The sequence below is a fragment of the Panthera leo genome, chromosome D3 (genome assembly GCF_018350215.1).
Source record: "Panthera leo isolate Ple1 chromosome D3, P.leo_Ple1_pat1.1, whole genome shotgun sequence".
NCBI lineage: Eukaryota > Metazoa > Chordata > Mammalia > Carnivora > Felidae > Panthera > Panthera leo.
Genome location: NC_056690.1, coordinates 68464076 through 68484969, shown reverse-complemented (window position 1 = coordinate 68484969; position 20894 = coordinate 68464076). Strand labels below are relative to the sequence as shown.

General features: G+C 51.3%; 1 protein-coding gene across 6 annotated transcripts in view; it reads right to left on the bottom strand.

Moving 5' to 3' along the window:
• CTIF (cap binding complex dependent translation initiation factor) overlaps positions 1-9044 on the bottom strand; it is a 294145-nt gene extending 285101 nt beyond the window's left edge. For 4 of the 6 annotated variants that reach the window (XR_006195575.1, XR_006195576.1, XM_042911710.1 and 1 more), the window contains exon 1: positions 8916-9043. The gene's annotated coding sequence lies outside the window, so the exon portion shown is untranslated. Of the gene's footprint in view, positions 1-8915 lie in introns of all 6 variants that reach the window. The other 2 variants (XM_042911713.1, XM_042911714.1) reach the window with 1 other exon arrangement.
• Positions 9045-20894: the final 11850 nt, after the last annotated feature.

The window sequence follows — 20894 nt, the reverse complement described above, 5'->3', positions numbered from 1 at the left end:
GAATGTCAGCCCCACCCACTCCGGATGGAACCACACACATTCTTTCGGAATAACTTTGGGGCTCAACTGTCACAACGACCCTTAGGCATGTCCACGTCTCTGCCTCTCTGTCTCCCCCTCACAGAAGTTACTTGTACTTAGCGAGGCGCACAGAGAACGCCTAGCACTGTGTGCCCAGCACATAATAGGCACTTGATAAACATCAGCTCCCTGCATCCGATTCCGGAGTCACTTAGACGCTGAAATGGATCCTGGGTGCTGGAGGAAGGAACTCGCAGTGTGTGCTTTCTCCCATAAGCACTGAGCCAAAGCTTCTCAGAACTTCTACATCACAGACTGTGCCTATGCAGCCAGCTCAGCTAATATCACACCCATCTGCAAAAACTCCCTCTCAGCTCAGTAAGTTAGAAGGCGAATTGGCTGGATGCTTTCTCACAGAATCAGAGCTTGACAAATTAAGGCCCTTCCAGTGGAAGCCAACGGGATGGTGAGAGGCCTGGAAAACATCTCTTATAACAGCCAAAGGGGTGATGGGGGGGGGGAGAATGGGCAGTGTGCTCCTTGACACTTATATAAGGCCTTTCTAGCAGCAAAAGCCTTCGAATGAGGGAAGGGGCTGCCTCACAGAGCAGCATGCTCCTGGTCGAAGAAAGCACTGGAAAAAGTGCCGAGATAGTCAGGGTTCCCAGATTCCCCCACCAGCTAGGAGATGGACTGGGTAACTCGAAGGCGTCTCCAAGTTTACAGGAACACCAGGAACCTGGGCATGGGGGAGGCGATGCGGTGCATGGTCTGGGGGACCAGTGGCAGTTAGAATCTGCGGAGGGCACGCTTAGGGGGAACCCAGACCGAAGCCTTTGTGAGGACTTGTCCTGACTAAATGGCAGGGGAGAACATTCTGGTCTTCCTGGACGGGCTTGTCTACAGGCTTCTGCTAAGAGATAAGGCCGTGGGGCAGGAAGAGCCCTTCACAGCCCTGCACCCACCTCCCAAAGTATGTAGTCATCTCAGAAAGGTTCCCATTGGGGCCTCTCTTCTCCTCCTTCTCACTCACTCATTCAGGCCACCTGCGTCCTTCAGCATCTCTCCAAAGCGGAGGAGACTCAAGTCAGTGAAGGGTGAGGAGTCCCAGAACCTTCCTGGTGCCCCTGGGAGTTTAGAGCCATGGGATGGGGGCCCCTGGCCCCTGGAGGCTTTATATGCTAACCCCTCCTCTTGGGGACTCTAGACCACATTTGTCGTGGACATCCAAAGCCCTGACAGGCCTGAGGTATTGTCGATTTTTCCCCACGCCAAATCCAGGCCAAGACCGCCAAGCTCCCCCTCCCCCACTTCCATGCCAACTGGCTGACATCTAGTCCATCCTTTTCTCCAAGCCTGCAAACCTCTGCAGGGGCAGAGGGCCTCTGCTGGGGAGGGCCTTCTGTCCCAACTCCCGTCTCGTCTCCTCTTGTCAGAGCTCAACCCCCTTGGTTCTGAGACCAGTAACTGCCCCTCACACCCCCACAACCACCCTCACCCCCCAGGACCGGCCTAGCCTAAGTGCAAGCTGACTGTCCCCACTCACTTTGGAGTTCCCTGGGGATTTCCCTTACATTCTATGAGCTCAGCTCTTCTTTGAAAGGGTGCTAGTTATATTTCATACAGCGTTTCTAGGTGCTTGGTAACTGGAAGATTTTCAAGATGTTCACTCCACTATGGTGCTAAACACGTTCTCACTCAGTGCTGGGATATCCTCTTTGGACTTGCTCGCGGGAACCGTCCCTGGCTGACCTCCCACCCCAGACACCGAAGGCTGGCCGCACCCCTGCAGATGCACCCATGTCGGTGGGACACCTACCAAGAGCCAGGCACGATCTCAGGCCCTAAAGATTCAAAGCTGCAAGCACTGAGCTCTGCCTAAAACGCATCGGCCCTCTAAAAATGCGCTGCGGCAGGAAGAGAAGTCTCTGCGACTGACGTTCTCCTATTGAAATCGTACTCTACTATTTGCGCAGGTCTCGAAAGCTTCTTCGTGGCTTCATGCATCCACATCTGGGAGCAGCTAGGCTGCCCGGCCCTCCCTGCCCTTGGCTCACGGCCCGAGCGCCTGGGACAGGGCTCCGCTCACCACGGCTGTGAAATATGAAAACGCTTCTCCCCCAACTCCAAAGGCTCCCAGCTGAAGCCTGCTCTCAGCTGCCGCGGGATTCTGCCAGCTGGGCCTCCGCATGACACAGCATCAGCATCCCCGCCCGCCCCGGGCTGCAGCGGCTGGGCCCGGCGTGACAAAGGATTCTCTGACAATGGGAGGAAGAGGTCTTTCATTGTCTACCGGGGTCACACTCCGCAGCAGCGGAGCTTCCTCACTCCCCGAACTGTAGCTCCCCGCCCCCACCCCTCCCTTGGGCTGCTCCCCTGCGCCCGGTGCGGTCAAGCCCGGCTCCACCGGCCTCACCTACCAGCCATTCAAATTCAACACGTCCGACAGCGAGCTCACGCGGTCCTCCCCCTCACCCCAACCTCAGCAGACGTGCTGAGCTCCGGGCCACAAGTTCGCACCCGGGGAGAGGCTGTGAGGCCTCTGTCAGTGAGGCCAGAGAGCCGGGAGGGAGTCGCGGGGACTTCTCCTTTATTCCTCAAAGCTAAGCAACCACTGCAGACTTTAGTCCCCAAATGTTTGTAATGTATAACCTTCCCTCCATCCCCCTACACGAGGCCCTGGCTCCAGGCCTTATCCCCTGCGACTTGATACTGGATGGAACCTGTCATTGCCTCACTGGCCCAGTGGCCTCCTGGCTCCAGATCGCATTCCCTTCTGAACCACAGCAGCATGCCTCCGTTGGGCTTCGGGCCCCGTCCACCACGCTCCTCCTGTAGTCTAGAAGCCAAGGTCCTGGGCCGGGCTCACGAAACGCCTGTCTGCCTCTCCACCTTTGAACTTGACCTTGCTGCTGCAATCCCTTCCTTTGCCCAGACAGCCTCAGACCTCTTCTCCTAAGCACACGCTGTTCCTTACCCCTTCTAGCTCCTCTCCAGGCTAATTTCTTTTCATCCATTCGCTTTCCGTGCCTGTGTTGTCTCCCTTCGGAAGCCCTCCCTGATCTGAGGCTTGAACAGGCACCCCTTGACCGTGCTACTCAGAACTTTCTCGACCACTGTGCTCACCACACATATTTCTCCTTTACCATTTTTGAGCCATCGCCCCAACTGAAAACCTATTCTAGGTCCGCCACGACCTCAGACCTACTCCCAAATTCACCTCTTCCACAAAATCATCTCAGCTGGCCCCAGTCCACATGTTAGTGCCATGAAGACCGCCTCCCATACTTTATCCATCCCATCCCTGAGTAAGTTAGTCAGCACTTGGGGCTGACTCCATGCTGGATATGAGCCGACAGTGGACATAAAAAGCTCTAGAAACCTGGCAGCACTCCACTCACAAAACTGTAATGATGATGTGACACGATGTGACATCCTAGCCCTAGGCGCTGAGTTTGAAGTCTGAAGACCTGGGTTCGGATCCCTGTTCTACAACTTACAACTCCCCCGTGACTTGGCGTGTCACTAACCATGGAGGCTCAGAGGCCTCGTATGCAAAATGGGAATAACGCTAACAGCTCCGCGGGGCTAAGATAACCAACCAGCAGATGCTATCCTTGGTGGGAAATACTTTGCAAACTATAAACCCAAATCAAGTGCAGCGTCCACTGCCCAGCAACCCCCTATCCACCCCCACCACCCCCACCAGGAGTTCCTGTCCGTACTTGAGTCGGGTGGGAGGGCAAATGAAATCTGTGAGTCCCCTTCCTAGAAAAATGCTCATGTATGCCAGCTTTGCAAACACCTTCGGGACCTAAGGACCCGGCCAAGGGAAGGGACTAAACTGAAGTGCACTGGAAAGCCCCCAGGCCTGCCACTTCTCACAAATATATGCCCTCATCCAGATTCCTGGATGCCGAAGATGAAAGATAGGGCAGGGAAGGGCAGTCTCAAAGGAAAGGAAGTTCAAGACTAAGAGAGGGCTTCCAGAGCCTTTCCCAGAACCAGAGGAAATAGAGAAGATGTAGCATTCTCTCTGGCAAGTAAGAACCCCGCTTTGTTCAGAAGGCACAGAAAAAGAAGATTGAACGAGGTATCAAAATCTGGAATTTCTTGTCCAACTCTGCCAAGGGCTCCTGGTGACTTTGGGCACGTCATTTCACCTTGCTAGGTTTCGGGGCCTTCACACAGAGATCAGCTTATTAGGAGGGCCCGTCCCAGCTCTGGGTGCCTAGGATCCGAAGACCTAACTGTTTCCCCCCTGTTCTGAATCACAGCTTTGGCCTGGGTTTAATTCAGAAATAAGAGGCAGAGGTCGATAGCCAGCACGGTGATAATTCAGGGAGAAGGCCCCCATCACAGTGCTGTTCTAAATTGTGTGCAGGATGAGGCAGGAGGGCAGGAGAGTAAAGCCTGAATGTGAACAACTGAGCTCAGGTGACCATGAGTCGGCGGTGAGGCTGAGAGGTAGAGGATCCCCCCCCCGAAAAGAGCATCGAAAGAAGCCGCCACGTTTATCGGGTAAGCTATGCAGAAATGCCACCACATTTGGAAAATGCCCAAAAGCTGCGATTTGCCCGTCTGTTTGAGCCTCCTCTTCTCTCTCTGGGCTCAGGATTCTCTCTCCATCCTACCTACCACCTCCTGCTTCCTCCTTCATCATCTGAACTGCAAACAACAGAACCTTAAAACAAGGGCAGTGAACCCCAAAACCGAGATGAAACTGGAGGACAGTGTCAGGGACCCCAGAAGCGAGGTGGGGAACGAACAGATACGAAGCAGACTCACGTTAAAACATCTACACAGACCTGTAAGACAGAAACTACTAAACCCAGGAAGGCCCTGAGTGAGACCTTGACCAAAGCCACAGCGCATCACTGAAGATAGCCTACCCCAGCCCATCACAGCCCGGCAGAGCTGGGGCAGGACCAGGGAGAAGAACTTGTCAGCTCCTCACTGCCCAGCAGAGTAATCTGTTGGTTGACTTTAGGGTCATTTCCCACTAGCTGCCTAACGTCCACATCAGGACATACCTCCAGGCCCACCTGGGAGGTTACAAAAAGCCCAAAGTCCAGGGTAACAAGGACAGAAAGCCCTTCTTCCTCTGTTGCTCCCTCCTGCTTTTGCTCTAGAATTGGAACTGGCATCAGGAGTCACTTCCAACCAACATATGTGAAGTTGACTAAGTCCCAGGGTGAGTGCTCTAAAGTATTTATGATTTGTTCTCTCCCGTAGGCTGTGAATCACTCGTTTTATTGCATTACAACTTAGCTGTTTCTACTATACTATTTTTGTGTGCCCCAAACAGAGTACAGTATCTAGCCCAAGGTAGGTGCTCAATAAACATATGCTGGACTTAAAATCCTACATTTATCTCCACAGATAGAATAGGTTTCTGGCAGGCAGGGACTGTATGTTCAACTTCCTTTGCATGCATTTGAAGATACAGAAACATGGAGGTGCTCAGTCTATATTTGTGAATGAATGGTTGATTAGTTGGCCAAACCTGGTAACTCTCCAGGCTGGGTCTGAGAACCTTCCTGTACACGAACTCTTCAAAGTACCTACAGGCATGAGGGAGCTTTTTGCTCTTTTCAGGGCTTCCCTATCCCTGGGGATGCAGGGGGCAGGGAATAGTATCACCTGGGATGAACCCTGGGCTTCTCAGGGATCTACACGTTAAACCAATGGTTTTGAAATCAGTACCTAAAGAATAAACGTTGGACTCAGTAAGGACACTGGATCCATGAACAACACACCCAAACACACCCATACGAATACAGACATGCGTTGCATAAACATGTATGCCATATGTATTTATTATATGCAGGTGTGATTCTGGTATAATGGATGTATCAAAGCTGATAACCTTTCGCCATTAGCAAATTATCAGATGCGTAATAACCAGCAATGCAGACTTCTGTCTTTAATAACTATTCTCATGAGGTCTGGTGGCAAATAAAAAGTGTTTTGACAAAGAATAAATACCACTATAATTTACCCCCTTTCTGAGGCTCAGGACTTCCTGGGGAGCCAAGACCTACTCTCAAAAAAACCTCAAACACAGATACCCAAAAAATGACCATTATTTAAATTAAAAGCCATAGGCTGCGAAGAGAAATTACAGGATCACAGAGGGGGGGTGGGGAAGTAGCCCTTCCCCACTGAGGGGCCCTGGGGGACTCATGGCACTTTTTGAGCCTCAGTGTGCTCACCTGTAAAATGGGGTTACTACCCGCCTACATCACAGGACCCTGCTAAGAAATTGTGATGATTCAAGGGTAGGGGGAAACGCTCTGTAAAGTCAAACAAACACGCTATTTACAGCAATCTGTTAATCACCGATGACACCTTACCCCAGAATGCGTTACAAAATTACTGCCTACCAGCGTACATTATCTAGGACAGTCACTTGACACAGCAGAGGAGACGATCTGTGTGTAAATCGAATCCTGTTTCAAATACTCAAAGGGAGTTTCCTCAGACAACCCGAGTGCGTCCTGTGGGGGGACTGCACCGCTAACGTTTGTTCGGTGCATTCTGTTCCTGTACAATTGGGTTTTCTTGAAAGCCTGGCAATTTCCTCGCGCTGGCTGAGCATGCTCGAAGCCGGGATTCCTGAGGTTTTCGGCTCAGACCCCGGGCCGGGCAGGAGGAACCGGGCCCGGACAGCCCGCGGCCCCTCCCCGTGCTCTGGGCGGCTCCTTCCTCTCTCCTCCAGCTTCGGCGGCGGCGCTCGTGCTGTGTCACTTTCGCCCTCCCGAGACTCCAGCCGCCGCGGGGCCCGCAGCTCCACCGGCTTCTTCCCAGTGCGCGCCCGCCCCTAGCCCAGGAGATAATCCCCCCGGCCTCAGGGACCCAGAAAGCGACAGCGGCGGAGGCGGGCGGGCAAGCAGGGCAGCCGGGTAGCAGCGCAGGCAGCAGCGCCCGGCTGGGCCGGGGCCGGGGCCGGGTCCGGGCGGGCAGGGCAGCCTCCGGCCCCCACGGTCTCCAGGACGAAAAACTGGAAGGGGGTGCGCAGGGCGCGCTCGTTCTGTCCGGGGCCCGCGAGGCAGAGGCCGGCGCGCGCGCACGCGCACCCACAGAGCGCCCCGGAGCAAGGGTCAACCCGAGCGTGTTGGGAGGGTCGGGGGCGGCGACACGCGCGCGCCCGCGGCCCCTCCCAGCCCTGCACCCCACCGGCGGAGCAGGCTGCCAGCCCGGCGGGTCAGGGGGCGTCGGGGACGCGGAGGGACGCAAGGCTTGTCTCCCGCGCCACCGCGCGCCCGGAACTCCCTCGCCAACCCCGCACACACGCAACTGCAGGGGCTCCCGGGTGGTACAGCCGCAGGACCCCCTGTCCAAGTAACCCGGCGCGCGCGTGCGCGGACACACACGACCAGGAGCCCAACTGGGACCACGAGGGGGCTGGCGGGACGATTCACCGGGTAGTCGGGCCCACGCGTGTCCCCACTACACCGCGGTCTGTCCCCCCCCCACGCCCCGCCCCCCCATACGTGCCAGAGCTGTGTGTACACACACAAACAGCTGGGCGGGGGAGGCGACGCCTCGCTCCTCCGGTAGGGACACACAGGCCGCCGCCAGCCATCCCTCCCCTTTACACGCCGCACCCCCTCCCGGCTCACACCTGCCCCCCAGCCTCAACCCCGAAAACTCTACGAAACCCAAGAGCCAACGCCGACCCCCAATTGTCTTTTAACGTCAGTGGAAAGACATAACCCAAGTCACACCCGCCGTCCCCGGGCCGCCTCCTCCAGATGCACCTAGGCTGGGGCCCGCGGCCCTTGGAGGAGGGGTGGGGGGGAGGGCAGACCTCGGTCGCCGCAGACCGAACCGCCGCCCCCTGCCCTCCCTGCCCCCACGACCCGCGACGCGTCCAGGACAGTCACCTGCTCCTCGTCCTGAAGAGCCCGAGCCGGAGCCCACGCCGCGGCCGTTCGGGTCACTCGCCACCGCGAGCTGGCTTTTCAGACCTGTCAACTTAACCCCCGCTCCGCCTGAAGGATCTATTCCCCAGGCCCAATCACACCGTGGCGACAGGAATAATAACAAAAAGCCAACAGAATCACCACCGTAGGGAATGTCCAAAGCTGCAACCGCAATGGCTCCACCGATTCGGGTTCCTCATCTGCTCCCATCCCCCGCGCCCCCCGCGGCCCGCGGGCTCACCGGGGACGGAGGGAGGGTGCCGCCTGTCTAGACGACAGACATCCCCGCGCTCGCGGTGACGGGCGCGCACACACCCTCGCACGGCCGCTGCCACAGACACAATCAGTCACCGCGGGAGGGAGGGGCTGCGTGGAGACACTCTCTCGGGGTCCCTCCGGCAGCCGCCAGCGCAGCAGCCTCCGGCCGGGAGTCGCCACGCAGGGCCGCGCTCCCTACCTCGCCGGAGCGCGGTCAGAACAGCTGCAAGTTTGGCTGGTACTAAAGCAACTGCTTGATGCAGCAAATGCGGGCTTCAAAACAAAAGGGAGAGCAATCACGCCCGCTTTCTTCCTCCCCCCGGCTCGGAACCCGGCACATGACAGCGGCTACACCGCGCGGCTCGAGCGCCAGCCGGGCTCCAGCCATGCGCCCCCGAGAGCCCCCTCCTCCCGGGAGCCCCAGGGCTACGACTCCCCACTCAGGCCGGGAGCCCTGAGGGGAAGGGGCGAACCTGGGGAGGGGGCGAGACCGTGGAGTGCGGTCCGCGACAGAGAAGGGGTCTGAGGATGGGCGCAGACGCCCGGCGGCCGGGGGCGCAGGGAGGGGGAAGGGGGTTAATTGTTTGGGGCGGTTTTCTCGGATTTATCTATCAGCACGCGCACGTCACGCAGCCCTCCTGGCGGGTCCCCGAATCGATCCGCAGGCTGTACTGACTAAAAGAGGGGGGCGGGCGGGGGGATGCTCACCTCGGGGTTCCTCCGGCCGCCGCTCCGAGCCCGTGTCGGGGGTGGGGGAAGGGGACAGGGAAGGGGAAGGGAGGGAGGAGGCTCGAGAGAGCCTACTCCTGCCGCGAGTTCCGCGCGTCCCGGCAGCGGAGGGGATCCGGCGCCCCAGCGCACAAACCCAACCGAGAGGGGAGGGAGGGAGGGAAGGGAAAGAGGGAGGGAGGGGCGGGTGGGGGGGAGGGAGTAGAGGAAGGAAAAAAAAAAAAAAAAAAAAACGATCCCTGCTCTGACACAGGGAAAGAGAATGTAGGAGAGTGACGTCCCGGCCCCTCCCTCCCCTCCGGCCACGTGCAAAGACTTGAAAGGAAAGAGGGCGGCGGGAGGCCTGCTGGGTAATGTAGTTCGCCTTTCTTTCCCGGGATGGCGGGCCCTGGAGAGCGGGGCGCCGCCGGGACCCCGGGGATGCCGCCGAGACAGCCGAGACAGTCCAGCCTGGCTTCGCCGAAACCCGCCGGCCAACGCTCTCACCCCGCGACGGCGGCGCGGCCCTGAGTGGGGACCTCTGTGTTGGGGGAACGGGGGGCTTAGGCGCGGTCCAAGCTTACAGGGAGACGTTTGGTTTCGGGGGCAGGAACGCTTTAAAGAAGAGGACTTCCGCACTAGAAGTGCAAAGTCTGTCCTGATGGCAGATAAAAGGAAGCTTTGTGTATACACTGGGCGGTCCAAGCGGCGTTATTAATGCTGCGTTCAGTGCTAACGTCTGTTATTGAGATGCATATGTTATAATTAACATTTGAACATCTCTGTGGCAGGGGCGGGATGTTGTAATTAGATATGCACTTTGCAACCGATTAATTTTCCATTGGCCATGCTAAGGGTTGCGATGGGGAACCTGGTGGCTGGGGGAATTCAGTGCAGTGGGTAATTCAGTAATCACTTAACCAAATCACCAGTGCTTTCTAAGAACCTACTATGTGCCAGGCACCGAGATTGGGACAGAGAGGCCTTCATGAGAAATACACGATGCTGTACACTCCTCCAGGCAAGGAGCTTATAGACTCATCTGAGGAACTGTGACACAGTATAATGCAGTGGAAATCCATTTATTAATTCATATAACATTTGCTGAGCACTTTCCACAGATGGGACATGTCTGGGAATGCCAAGGCAAGTAAGACCCTTAGTCCCTGCCCTCAAGGAGCTCAAAGTCTAGTGTAAGGACCACAGTCAATGAAAGTATAGGGAATAAGACGACACTTAACATAGGGATAAGCATAAAGTGCTAGGGAACCCTCAGCAGGAGCCCACAACCAGGATCAAGGGTGGATGGGGGGTAGGAGAAGGCTTCCTGGAGGTTTTAAACAAAGGCAGAGGCAGGGGTAGGCATCTGAGAAAAGCTACAAGGGTACAAAGGTCCCAGATGAGAGAGAAAAAAGCAAATTCTGAAAGTCCCAGCAGTTTGGCAAGGCAGAGAGGGCAGATTGATGGGAGGAGGTGGGGGCCGGAATGGCGGGTAAGTCTAGAGGGCAGAAGGAGCCTGGGATGGCTTCTCACTGGAGGTGAGGCTTGAAGCAGGCCTTGAAAGGATGAGTGAGATTTTGTTTTGAGTAGAGAGCATGTCTTCCAAGCTTCAGGCTCAGCATGAGTCAAGCTATGGAAGGAAAGCAAAGCACATCCACAGTGATGCCCTGCAGAGCGGCTCATCTGATCCCTGTACCAAAGGGTATGGGGGCGTGTCCTCCTCTCCCTTCTAGGAGAAGACAGCAGGTACACAGCCGCAGTTTGGTTAGAAGCAGAGGGGGGTGTAGAAGCCAGCATCTGGGCACCAGTCCAGTACCCCCCTACCAAAGGAACATGTTTAGGCACACCTGACTCTTCCCCCTGGTTTGTCCCTCTTGGCATCTACGCCTCATTGGTGCAAGCAGTGTGTTATTTTTATGCTTCAGCATCCGACTGATTTCCTAGGTTTACAAAACATGAAATAGTACAGGAGTCTACCCACTCAGCACTTTCCCATTTGCCTACCTTTTGTTGTCAATGCTGCTTTGCTGCTTGCGTGATATGCATGCCACCTGCAAAGAAACAAGAATGGAATGGTCTGGGTCTTGGCCTTGCCTTTGCTTTAAATCACACCCCCAGAGGTGAGAACAGGATCCAACCCCGGAGGTGAGGAGAGGCCGAGCAATGGTGCAGAACGCAAAACATCCGAGGAGAGTACACACCTCCGTATGCCTGGGTGTGCCTGGCCCCAGAGGGCCAGTCGAGGACAACACAGACTCAAGAGTCAACTTGGCCCCTGGGTTTGAATTGCAGGCATGGCACTTCCTGGATCTGTGACCTTGGACAGCCTCCCTAGCCTCCAAATGGTGACCTTGGACAGTTGATTCAGCAACCATTCTTGGCCTTCTGAGAACCAATGGTGGTCATGTGTTTAAGCTGAGGTTGCCAGTTAGCGAGTGCTCTGTGACAGCTGATTCCTTTCCTCATCCCAGGTGCTTTCTGCACCGGGAGAAGGATCCCTGAATTTTTCTTTCTGTGGAGTGAGGCCAGCAGACCTGGTGCTGCAGGAAAGATTCCTGGGGGGGGGGGGGGGGGGGGGGGGACTCATCTTCATGTGTGAATAAGTTGGGTTTGTCTTCAAGGAACCTTACTCCCTGAGTTCTAGTCCTCACCCCCCAACTGGCCCAGCTCTCTTAACCCTCACCCCCCCCCACCCTGCTGCCCAAGGACCCCCTGTAATGTGTCACCCCACCCAAGGTGCCTTCTGTGGGCAGTGTGCTGGGCTCCCGCACCGCTTCTCCCCTGCGTATCCACGCTTGCCCCCTGTTCCCCGGGTCACCTGAGCCTGGGTCTCTCTTTACCTCCAGTCTGATTAACATTCCTTCATGTAGGATAAGATAGCCTTTTATTTGCTCCTGTAGCACCTACGGGTTTGTCTTCTTATGGAGAGCTCTCTGAAAGGGCCTCTGATGATGGAGATTCCGGGCCCGAATGGGGGTCTCTGCAAGGAAGATACTGTGGGACCCTCAGGCCCACGTTTCCCAGAATGGGAGGCCTAGGGCTTACGTGGTCCTCACCCGGCGTCCTTCCTTCTCTGCTCTGTAGCTGATCTTATGCCCAGCCTGCAGGCTTAGGTCAGAGCTGCTGCTGGGGGCAGAGTTCACGAATGGGCGCTGGAATGGGTTTTATTGCAGCAGATCTGAGTTGCCAAGAAGTTGCCTTTGTTTGACTTGTCACCACATAGCCTACACCTTACGAGTCAGAATGATTCTGTTTTAAGCAGTTGCTTTTCCTAATTCACATTTGCTTAAGGTGCTAGCAAAAAGCAATGGCCTCCTTTCTTCTCATTCCTACTCTTTGCCTCCCCGCCTTTCCTCTATCGGTCAATACATTGACTGGAAGACCCAGTGGGTGCCCACCAGAGTGCAGGGTGGGGGTGAGAGGTTACCTGCCTTCAGAAGCTGAGGAGCCCAGCCTGGCACCCACGTGATATCGGGGAAAATGACAACGTGCTACGCTGCACGAGGGTGATTTTAAGTGAGCAAGGCTTCCGGGGGCTGGCATGGTCAGAGGAGGCGTCCGGGAGGAAAGCGGGCCTGGCAGGGAGGAGGTCAGCAGTGGCCCAAATCCCTGTTGCGGAGCATCGGCCTGGGAGATGCTGCAGAAGATATGTCTTTAGGTGGAAACTAGACTAGGTTCATCATGTGTCAGGGTGACGGCCACTGGCCCCGCAGAAGGAAGGAAGTTACCCGCCTAGTGCCTGTGCTCTGTTACTGTGGTGTTGGCCTGCAGAGATAATGGCTTGATGAAGCCGGGTTATGTTTCACGCATGCCTCTCACCTCAGCTTCCACGACACAACCCCAAGGACCAACATCTGAAAGGCAGATGGAAAGTGATCCCCTAGGGCTGGAGTTAGCCGTGGGAGAGTATCAGTAGGGAACGACTGAGCTCATAAAAAGCAGAATGCTAAATAAGAACTAAATCGAGGGGTACTTATGGGGAGCATGCCATGTGTAAGGCATGGCAAGGAGCACAGTGTGACCCTATCCGGCTGGGTGACGTTCCTCTCCCCTGAGCCTACTTGCCACCCCTGTAACATGGGAAGCCTGGATTCCACCATCTCCCAGGTTATTTCCACACCTGAAGTGATACCTTCAAGAAGTTTGCAGTCCAGCTTGTAAAAGCAGCTGTAAAGTAAAAAAGGATGAATTTCCAGCTGTTTAATTCCAGCAGGACAGGAGGCGTTTGTCGCATCCATTACACAAAGCCCTGAACCCCGTGAGGGAGCGTAAGACAAGCAGATCTTGTTTTACAAGATTCAGGGACAGTACAGAAAGCCCAAGAGTAGTCCGGCCTTCCTCAAGCCCCTCAGGATTCAAGGTCAGACCTCACAGGCATGAGTTCCTTATCCACATGGTGGCCTCGTGCATGATGACGACCGGGGCAGAGATACACCCCTACATCTCTGCAAGAAATAGGTTTCATTGTCAGGCTACCCTCTGGAAAAACCATGCCGTACTTACCCTGGGAGGGTCAGCCAGGCTTCTTGGATCAAAGGGACACATTGGATCCAAGGGACCGCAGGCCTGGATTTAAGTGGCCCGGGCTCCAGGGGATGAACTGAGACAATCAGATTCCCTCTTGCAAGAGTCTGCAGGAAGAGGCTGAGAGACCTTTGTTCGTTGGGTTCCCCCTTCTTTTCCCACGTATAGCCTTGGTGGGTCAGGTGCAAAATGAGTAAGCAGGGGTTGGTGGAGTGGGGAAGAGAGAGACAGATGTCTAGCAATACCAGAATCAGTTCCTGGTTTTCTGATTCACAGTCTATTATACCTCTGTCAGATTCCTGATGCCTCTGTATCCTTCTAGTAATTCCCTTTCATTTGTGCTAGGTTGAGTGGGTTTCTGATCTTCTTAATCCAAAGGCCCACATCTAGAACAGTCCGAGAGCACGAATCTGAGTTTTGGCCAATGTGATCCCTGTCACTCACTGGGAATGCCCCCTCCTGAAGATGCCCTTCCTTTTTCTAGCCTAGCTGTCTCCCTCTTCAACTACTTTATAATTCCGGTCTCCTAAATCTTATTCTGAAATGTCTGAAGACTAGTTCGACCCTGAACCTTCCATGGTCCCTGACTCCCCCTTTTCAAAGCAATAGCCAATGTATTCATGGAGTAATTACTATTGGCCAGGCAACAAGAAGCATTTTACCTCATTTCTTCGACAAGGTGACTTTTACAGTAGAAGGAACGGAGGACGAGTGACATAATTTGCGGGGGATGCGGGGGGGGCACACAGCCAGCAGGTGGGTGGTCCAGGCAGGGCTGTGGACCTCAGAGCCAAGGAGACTAGTCACAGCCCCTCATCCAGAACACCTGGATCCACCTCCTCTAAGTCTCCAGCGAACACCTCTTCTCCAGTTGTAGGAAACGTCATCCTTCCTCACCGCTGCATTTATAATGAGTGGTATTTTTTTCTTTTAAACTGAGACTTCGGACATGTGTGTGCATTTGTTCGCGTACATCTGGTGCCCCAAATGATTCTATGCCATAGAAGAATGGTCTTTGTTCATACACCTCGTCAGTCGAAAGATATTTTTTCGTCTGTAATATATGTTTGTCAGTTATCTAGCTAACTGGCTGTTATATTTACTAAAATAGACTCTTGAAATTTAAATAAGTAATTTAACATAAAATTAAAGTATTTATTTGTTTGTTTGTTTATTTATTTATTGAGAGAGAGAGAGAGAGAGAGAGAGAGAGAAAATCCCAAGCAGGTTCTGTGCCGTCAGCATGGAACCTGATACAGGGCTCGATTCCACGAACCTCAAGATCATGACCCGAGCCGAAACCAAGAGTTGGATGCTTAACTGACTGAGCCACCCAGGCGCCCCTTAAGGTTTTAATTTTAATTCCAGTATAGTTAACATGCGGTGTTATATTAGTTTCAGGTGTTCAATATAGTGATTCAACAATTGTACACATTACTCAGTGTAACGTATGAGTGGGCTCTTAATCCCCCCCACCCACTTCCCCATAAAGATGAAATCGATATTTTTAAGTAATAAAATTTTTTATGAGTTAATGGTTCAAAAGTCTTTTTGCTCTTAGGGAAGATTATATATTTTTTGCCTATATTTACTACAAAAGTCAATATCAATCAATTTCACAATACTTTCTTCTGGCACCCCAGTGGCTCATTTCGGGACACATATCGTATCTTGGATTTTAAATGTTTGTCACGTTTCCCAATTTGTTAGTAATAAGATGATTGCAGCAAACAATGAAGATACAGCCAGTTAAATCTGAATTCCTTCCTTGACTTATTTATTACCCCAGTAGTTTTTATATTTCGTCTTTTAAACAGTTGATTTGCTATGTATAATTATAATAGTTGAGACAGCACTGCTTATGCATGTTCACATCCAGCTTTAGCCACTTGATAACATTTAAAACACACATTTTCTGTGTTATTAAAAAGTCTTTATAGGCACTGCTTGAAAAATAACTTAAATGGCCTTTTTTTTTTTTTTTTAACCCAAGTGTTTATTTAGTGCCTATAAAGTGTTTGCTCTAAGTTAGGGATCGTGGATGGCAAGGACAGACAATAATGTGCATTAAACTAGGCTTACGGGATCCCCAACAGTTTAGTTCAGAAGGAAAGACACACTTTAGACAGAAATGGTAGTATAATTTTAAAACTTGAGACACGCCAGGTATACGATACAGATGGAATGATCGTTCATGGAAAGGGATGTCTTCACAGCCGGAGTGTCAGGGGAGGTTTCCCAGCTGTGGGACCTGAGTCTGCCTTTGAGGCCTGAGTGTGATTTGCATGAGAAGCGTGTGGGAAGGGCAGACAGCATGGGTTCATACATGGAAATGAGCAAGAGGAGGGCAGAAGTGAGCAAAGGGAAGGAGGAGGGAGAAGGTCCAGGAGGTTAGTAACGTGGAGTTGCTTTGAGCCTGGACCCGGGAGGCAGACAGACCAGAGTGGGAATGTTGCTGCCACCTTTTATAGTCAGGTGACAGCCTTGGACAACTGCAGGGCTCTGAACTTCTGTGTCCTCTACAAAATGGGGAAATAGGGGCGCCTGGGTGGCTCAATCAGTTAAGCATCCGACTTCAGCTCAAGTCATGATCTCACCGTTTGTGAGTTCCAGCCCTGCGTCAGGCTCTGTGCTGACCGCTCGGAACCTGGAGCCTGCTTTGGATTCTGTATGTCGCTCTCTCTCTGCCCCTCCTCCACTGTGCGCATGCTCTCCCTCTCCCTCTCTCTCCCTCTCTCTCTCTCTCTCTCTCTCTCTCTCTCTCAAAAACAAGTAAACAGTCTTAAAAAATTTACAAAATGGGGAAATAATAGTGCCTACTTTGGTACCTTGTTATGAGGATTAAGTGAGATCATGTATACAAAGCACTTTGCACATCGTAAGGGCTCAATGAAATATAGGTTTTATTTTTTGCTTATTATTGGTGTTTTGTTGTTATACTGGGATAGGCTGTGTGGGATGTGGGATGAAAATGGGATCAATTTGGACTTTATTCTATGACCCTCAGGAGTGCAGTTAGATTTGGGGTTTTTTAATGTTTATTTATTTTTGAGAAAGAGAGAGAGACAGAGTGCAAGTGGGTGAGGGGCAGAGAGAGAGGGAGACACAGAATCCGAAGCAGGCTCCAGGCTCTGAGCTGTCAGCACAGAGCCAGTTGGGGTGGGGGGTGGGGGTCGGAACTCAGGAACCGGTGAGATCATGACTTGAGCCAAAGCTGGACGCTTAATCGACTGAGCTACCCAGGCATCCCATGTCAGATTTTGTTTTTAAGTGGAGGGTGCCCCAGACCCTGGGTTTCGTTCTGGCTTGAGCCACGAACCCAGTAATCCTCACTTCACTGTCGGTAGAGCCGGGGAATAAGGAGTAGTCTTCTGGATGCCCTAGAAGCAGACTTTCTGTTCCTCTCTCACCCATGTGGAGACACCAGTGCCCACGCCCCACCTCTTTTTCTGTTTTGAAAGAAATGGATGATCAAATTTGTTTATACTCCACTCTTTCCAGAAAGGATTTGAGACGGCTTTTTAAATTCTAAAATATACCTAATACACGAAAATAGGAGTTTACACAAAAGACACTTTATGAGATGATTATCCCTCTTACAAAAGGAGTAACCATAGTTTCTTTAAATAGAGCTCATCTGGTGCATCCGACATCAGATCTCATTGACAAATTGTGCTTTGCCAGCAACTTTTCTGGAATGCGTCTATGGTTATTAGTGTGGTTCGCAGCGTTATTGGCTATGACCACCTTCCCAGGCGTTGGCTGATTTTGATCAAGTTCGATACTTGAATAAAGAGCGTAAGACACCCTTCAATTTATTTTGTTCCATCTTAAGCCCAAATAGGGACTCTGCTGAAGTTTTAAAAGAACTTCTGTAAAACCTAAAATGGACTGAGCTAAGCAATGGAATTGAATCTGGTCTAGAGATCACTGGACTGCCAGTTCATCAGGGAAGCCTGCTTGGAGGAGGTAGCAGAGGAAGCTTTCAGAAAAACAGGGAAAGGTGCCATTAGGCTGACGTTGAATTGGAGGCCATCCCAGGGGAAGGGAGCTACATGGGGAGATGTTGGGGATGCCCTTCTCCCTGCAGGGTTGGCCAGTCTGGAACCTCAGATGGGCCACAGAAGAAAGAGGAGCAGACTGGGGACAGTTGGCCTGTCCCCCATCCTGGAAAACAATTTTGGTCTGACACAGAGATAAGAGGTGAAATGTTCCTTTTCTGCAATACTTTATTTCAGGCCTTATCAAACATACCCTTTCAGCGGGCATGTTGCCATGGCAACCTTGTAGTCACTGGAGGGCATCTGTAATTGGTAGAAAATGGCATTAATTTAGTGAGGTTTTTTTTTTTTTTTTTTTTTTTTTTTCCTGGGAGGAGTTTTAGTTTTAGGCTACTTAAAGTACTCAGATGTAATATTTTTGCCTGAGCAGACTAATAATCACCTTGTAATTTAATTACTCAGCCAGCACTAGTGAACCCTTCTTTTGCTCTCGATTGAGTTGTAATTTTTGAATCCCAGCCTCTTGGGCAGGGCCTAGCTCTGGAAGCTATAGTTACCCAGATACAGGTCTTAACCTATGCTGTGCTTCATGAAGCCACTGGGCCGTGGAATTAGCTTCAAGGATACTTGCAAAATGCAAGCAGGTCAGCTATGGCAGGCGTTCATTTCCCCGAAAGAACATTCTAGGTTGTCCTCGTGGTCTGCTTCTCCATTCCCTACTTTCTCCTTCCACCCGATATATCCCCATTTCCTAGCTATAGAAACCCCCCAAGTATGGAATTACAGGGGTTTTCTCCTCCACTTCTTAAATTAAAAAAAAAAATTGTTTTAATGTTTATTTATTTTTGAGAGAGAGAGACAGAGAATGAGCAGGGGAGGGGCAGAGAGAGGGAGACAGAAAATCTGAAGCAGGGTCCAGGCTCTGAGCTGTTAGCACAGAATCTGATGCAGGATTCGAGCCCACGAACAGCACGATCATGACCTGGGTTGAAGTCGGACGCTCAACCAGCTGAGCCACCCAGGCACCCCCATTTTTTTTAGCTTTTAAAAATGATAGTAAAATACATACAACATAAAATGTACCATCTTAACTGTTTTTATATGTAAAATTCAGTGACGCTAAGTACATTCACGTTGTTGTGTGGCCACTATCCATCCTCAGAACTCTTCATTTTGCCAAATGGAAACTCTATACCCATGAAATAAGAACTCCTCATCCCTTCCCCGCCCCCCGCTCCCAACCTCTGGTAATCACCATTCCGCTATCTCCATGAATTTAACTACTCCATAGGACTCACATAAGTGGAAACCTACAGTGTTCGTCCTTCTATGACTGGCTTATTTCACTTGACGTGACGTTCATTCATTCAAGGTTCATTCATGTTGCAACCTATGCAGAATTTTCTTCCTTTTTAAAGGTGAATAACATTCCATTGTGTGTATATACTACATTTTGCTTATCCATTCATACAGTGATGGACAGTTGGATTGCTTCCACCTTTTGGCTCTTGTGAATAGCTCTGTGATGAGCACGGATGTACAAATAATCTCTTTGAGTCCTTGCTTTCAATTTTTTGGGGCATACACCCAGAAGTGGGATTGCTGGATCATATGGTGATTCTATTTTTAGTTTTTTGAGGGCCGACCATACCATTTTTTATGGTCGCTGCACCATTTGACTTTCCCACCAACAATGCGTAAGGATTCCAATTTCTCCACATTCTTGCCAACGTTTATTAAAAAACATTTGCCGTTTGGGGTACCTGTGTGGCTCAGTCAGTTAAGCATCTGATTCTGGCTCAGGTCATGATCTCATGGTTTGTGAGTTCAATCCCTGGGATGGGCTTGCATCAGATCTTCTGCCCCCCACTCTCTCTGCCCACCCCTGACTCTCGCATGCTCTATCTCTCTCAAAACTGAATAAACGTTAAAAAAAATTTTTTTAACGTGCTGTTTTTTTTTCTCTTTGATAGTGGCCATCCTAATGGGTGTGAGGTGATCACAGTTATCTTTGAAGGAGAGGGCCTATCTAATCCCACCATTTAACAACACTTCTTTTTTTTTTTTTTAATGTTTATTTATTTCTGAGAGAGAGAGTGAGACAAAGCGTGAGTGGAGGAGGGCCAGAGAGAGGGAGACACAGAATCAGAAGCAGGCTCCAGGCTCCAAGCTGTCAGCACAGAGCCCGACGTGGGGCTCGAACTCATGGACCGCGAGATCATGACCTGAGCCGAAGTCAGAGGCCCAACCGACTGAGCCACCCAGGCGCCCCTAACAACACTTCTACCAACAGCAATTATAATAGCTGACAGTGACTGAACACACTGTATGTGGTCAGTACTCATATTTGGTATTAGGGCTCTCCAGAGAAAGAGAACCAATTGTGTGTGTGTGCGTGTGTGTGTATGTGTGTGTGTGTGTGTGTATACACACACATATATACACATACATATAGACACACATATAAATACATACACAGAATATACATATGTAAAGATACACACATATATGTACATATATGTACTATATATATATATATATGATATACACATACACATACAGTGGGAAAGAGACAAAGAGATTTATTATAGGAATTGGCTCACACAATTATAGAGACTGAGAAGTCCCAGGATCTGTCCTCTACAAGCTGGAGACCCAGGAAACCCAGTGGTATAATTCAGTCCAAGTCTGAAGGCCTGGGAGGCAGGAACACTGATGTTCAAGGGCAGGGACAGATGGACGTCCAAGCTCAAGCAGAGACAGAATTCTCCATTCCTCTGCCTTTTTATTCTCTTCAAGCCCTTAGAAGATTGGATCATGCCCTCCCACATTGGTGAGGATCACTTTCTACTCAGTCTACTAAATCAAATGCTACTATTTTCTGGGGACATCCTTACAGGCACACCTGGAAGTAATGTTTCACCAGCTCTCTGAGCGTCCCTTAGCCGAGTGGAGTCGACACATGAAATTAACCATCACAGCAGTCTATGTTACTTATTTCATTTGATTCTTACCCTAGTTCTATCATTCCCATATTACAGATGAAGAAACTGAGACCCAGAGAGGTTCTATAATTGATGATTTGCCCAAGGCCATATAAGCAAGTCATTATTATATACCACTGAAGGTGGACATTGAAGGAGGTTATAAGATTCCTCAACACCAAACAAGATCTGCTTCTGGAGGGACAAGACAACCTCTAGTAATGCAGTTCTTTTCATATATTTCTAAAATTTAGTGCCTTTCCTGGTGACGCCAACAAACAACAATGAAGACAATAATGAAAATAAATGTGGAAGAGAAAAAAGGAATTGAATACAACCAAATGTTCAGCTATAATCTCCATATGTAAAAAAAAAAACCCTCAATATTTGAACATCTCATATTCATAGAGAGCTAAATTAGAGGGGGATTATTCATATGGTGGAATTATTTGCTTTATAGAAAGATTCGC